Raw genomic sequence first — 4,637 nt, 5'->3', positions numbered from 1 at the left:
AAAAAATCTATACTGAACCTTCGCTACGTAGAAAGCTAGCCAAGAAGCATCATAACGGCCCTCCTCAGCAAGCTTTAGATTTGGTTGTGCATCACAAAGATGACAAGATTACAGATTTACTGTACTAATTCCGTAGATTTATAATTGTTTACGGTCGTTGTTTATGGACGAAATTACATTACATACAAGCGGTTTTTTGCGAGATTAATATTTTTATAAAATGTAGCATTGTCCATCTATCTTCCTCATTCTACTCGTGACACTTGATGTGGTTTATTGCTAGGCTAAACGACTTAAAGAAATGAATTGATTAAGAGGTGGAGCATGTCTTGCGTTTTAATACCTGATCCATATTTCCGACCAATATTTTATAGCTGGCTACTTCCTAACTTTGCTCATATACATGCTAAATTATATATCATCTTATATTCCAACTAGAGGGATAATGAAAATATATAGAGGAATATAAATCTGCATACATTATTAACATCTTACAATTTTATATTTGGGATCATGGCCATTTCAATATGATTTTTTAGTGATCTGCAATAGTTCTTTCTCGATGCAATGGGTGGTATATGGTTTTCCCATGGTTGCTATGTTAGTAAAAAAATGCAAGCTTATATTCATTTTGTTCTCTAAGGAGTATACTAGGACACTCAGTTGAATAGGTACTATGCACGTGAGCTCTCAAAAAGCTCTATGAGCAAACTTAATATATCATCATATTGGTATGTGGATCGCATATAGGATTTGTAAGTGATTTGCCTCTCCATAGCTTTTTAGGTCTTAGAATTTCTCCTTCCGTTTCCAAAAATACATAAATCTCCAGTAAATCAATGAAAAAGAATACGTGTTTTGAACATTTACCTTTTGAATATTTAGAGTATGTCAATGCTTATTTTTTATCGTTTAGATAGATCCCCGCACCAAAATTTACCTAATTCTATTGTTAGTTAACACGATTACTTAATCATACTTAGTTGGTTCTTCTATTTTTTGAGTGAAGTATAATTTGTGACAATCAATTATTTATTTATTTTCATAAGATTTTCAACTTCTGCATATCTTGAGAGTGCTGAATTCGATTTATCAAAAATAGATCCAATATTGAACTCATCGGAAAGAGGATAAGCGTCAGAACTGATGGGGTAATACTGAAAAAGAGGTCTTGAATGACCTATCTGTGTGTGGGAGTAGAGGGTTATAAGTCATGTTTATTGAGTTAGGACCATTTGTTCTTCCCGTTGCAACGCACGGACATATTTCCTAGTAATAATAAAGCACGGATTGACTTCGTGGGTTCACCGTCACAATACGCTTTCTTCCTGTGAATTTACGCTTTCAGTTTGATTTAAAACATATACGCGAGGTGGTACTAAAGCGTCAATAATAAAAATAAGAAAAGGCCAACCTAAATCCCGACACATCCACCCCCACCTACCCCATCGTCTTCCTGCCCCAATCCCAGCCCACTAGCCGCTCCTAGCCAATTGCGCCACCCCGCGCCTCCTCGCTGCTGTGCCGCCGGCGATGTGCGGCGCTCCCGGCCACGCGCCGCTAGCCTCTTCCCGGCCACGTGCCCCGGCGACTCCTCCCTACTCCACTCCCCTTGAGTCACGCCGCCCCCGACCACGTTGGGACTGGGACACGTCACCTCCCAGCTCCGTCCCAGTGACCAGCGCAACTCCTCCTCCATGTGGCCTGTTGGTAAGAGCTCTGGCTGCTCCTTTGATTCGTTGTTCTGCCCAACCATTAGAGATTTGTTTTTGCATCAAATTGTAGACATCTGTTTGATACAATGTCCACAAGAATATTCATGTGTAACGCACGGTGCAGCCCCACCTCTCTCTCTCTCTCATACATCATGCTCTACTTGCAAGTTTGTGTTAGCCACCTATTTTGTTAATATGCTTTTCAAGCGTACAAATATTTTGTCAGATTTCTCACACATTGTATGAGGGCTTTAGTGAATAATTTATAAAAGAGTGGAATCACAATCTAGAAGGCCAATTTATATAGAGGCAATGATCTACTGAACGTGCTATAATGATGCTACAGTTTTTCGGAATAAACCGGAAACTATAGGAACAATATAGTAGTGGTGAAATTTTGGATAGAGTGATAAACAACTTTTGTACTTTCTTATTCAGATTAAAGGGAGATCACCCCCAGCTACTTAACAAAAAAATAAAATATATATACATGCTACAATATGTTCAAATCCTTGGGTGGGTTCAAATATTTTGTCATGAGAAGTCCATATGTTCAGTTTGGAAAGTATACCTCCCGCTGAAAGAGCAGGGGAAAGACCGTTTCATTTACGCCAAGGTCACCCTGATGCTGATCACCAGCGGGCGTTGGCAGTAGTATGCCGCCTGGCCGGCCGCCTCTGCAACTACACGGTTAAGGAGATAGGCGAGGTCGAGCCTGAGATCCGTAGCATGCATGACTCTGTGGACATGGCCCGGTAGCGGTGTTGATTTCTGTGTGTAGGTTTTTTCTGGTAGTGACACCTATGAAGAAGGTTAGGTGATCCATACGGGCAGGGATGCTACTGAGTTGGAAGAGTAGCCAACATAACACCAACCATCACATGTGCTTCTTACTCTGTGTATGGCTTGCTGCAAAACACCAAACATAACATGTGCTTGGTTAGTTTAGTCAAGCCATTAGTTGTCTATAATGTACGAAATTGCAATGTTCTCATGTGTGTTATGATTTCAAGTATACTACTTCTCTGTTTTCTCGGAAAAAAGTATACTGCTTCTCTTAAGAAGGTGGAGCCAACGAGGCATCACATAACTGTGTTTGATGCATTCTCAGGTCGAGGGTCTGATAATGGACATAACACAGCTACTGGAGAGGAGATTAAAATATGGAAGATAGCAACAGAGGGGGAAGCTGAGGCTGGTAGATCCATTGAGCAAGAGTCCCAGACCCAGGTGTGTTTATAATTGAGTTGTTTGTAAGACCAATGCTGCATGGATGGTTGAACTCAGAGTCTCTGTAGTTATTTAGCTGAAGGTGTGCATGAGTTTGAGCTATATATTATTTTTGTATTTTTAATAAGAACCATGAAAGTTGTCCCTTTTTTATAAATAACTTCATGTGGAGAAATATTGTTTTTGAGGGAAACAAGGTCAAGAATTCGCATTAGTGGTTGGCAGTGGTAATATAATAAGTTCGCATTTTATACTAGCTAGCAAGACTTCACAGAACCGCTGCCTCAAACTTCAGAGAAGATGGGCATGAATGAATGTTTTGGTTGCAACTCCAACAACACGTGCATCATATTTCTGTGCATCCGGTAGCTTATGCAGCCCATAATTAGTTTCCGGCAGATTGATGATTGGGATAAGTACATAGAATGCCCCTGTATAGGTGCGTACAGAATGACGATTGGGAGTTTTCTGAAGGTTAGAATTCCAGCATATCAATATCTTCATTTTCCAACAGACTAAAAGGATATAAGTTTTGGTTGTGCGCCCATTTGTGTGTGCACGTGGGTAAAAGATCTTTGGAGATTTTCGGTTTTTTAGATCTCTCATGCTCCTTGAGCTAGCAATCCAACCTACAATGTCACTTTTCGTATGAACAAGGCTCAAAAGAAAATATTTTGAATACTGTCCTGACATTCTTGTGAATCTGCACCTCAAAGTTTTAATTTTTGCAGCAAACAATGCAGAGAAACAAGAGTAACAAGTACGGAGTAATAGATCATATAAATGTATGGTGGTGACTGATCAGTCATGGTCCAAGAACGATAGGGAAATTAAAACTAAGAAACACATGCCCGCATAATAGTAGAACCAGAGCAAGAGAAGAATGTTGACTAGCAGGTCAACAATGACGCCTGCTAAGGGAGCATCCATACGTGCATCCTTTTGCCACTGCTGAAGCCCCCTATCCTCAAGCTTGATAGTCTCGTGTGCCATCCTCGACGACGTCCTCGCCATGGCCCCCAAGCCTCGCAACTACGTCGCCAGCTGCCACCAAAACTGAGCACGTTGGCAAACCAGGATGAGGACAGCCCATACGGCACCCGAGGTAGTACTTTGAGTCATGCCTACAAACAAGTTTCTTTCTACGAAAACAAAACTTTTGTTTCTGGGCAGCATGTTCCTCCCAGGCATCAACACTGTGCAACCTTGAAGCAAAGGATGAGGTAGCTAGCTCCCTTACTGTTGTTTTATTTGATTCTCCTAAGGCATTCCATACATAATTGTAACCCTGCCTAAGCTTCCTAGAAATACATATGTCTCGCTAGGAAGTTTGGATATGTTCTAACTCTTCTCAGTTAGGATTAGCTAGATATATTCTAACTGTTCTTAGTTTGGATATGCTCTAACTCTTCACAATGAGGAGTATATATTGATCTTAGAAATTTGTCAGTGATGTAATGTTTTGTGTACAAGCTGATTCGTCTTTTTGGTGACATCAGGTTTTTAGTAGATGAAGGAGAAAGTCCGCGCCAAGAAGACCATTCTGATGGATTCAAGAGAATCAAGAGTGAAGCATCAAGATATGATAAATATGTCGATGACAAATATGCCTACCGAGATACTGAGTGGTTTCAGATATCTTTGGTTGATTTGGATTTGCTCACATAGAAAAAGGATGGCCACATATATATG

Source organism: Triticum urartu, unplaced genomic scaffold, assembly GCF_003073215.2.
Source record: "Triticum urartu cultivar G1812 unplaced genomic scaffold, Tu2.1 TuUngrouped_contig_651, whole genome shotgun sequence".
Taxonomy (NCBI): domain Eukaryota; kingdom Viridiplantae; phylum Streptophyta; class Magnoliopsida; order Poales; family Poaceae; genus Triticum; species Triticum urartu.
This window is presented reverse-complemented; position numbering follows the sequence as displayed.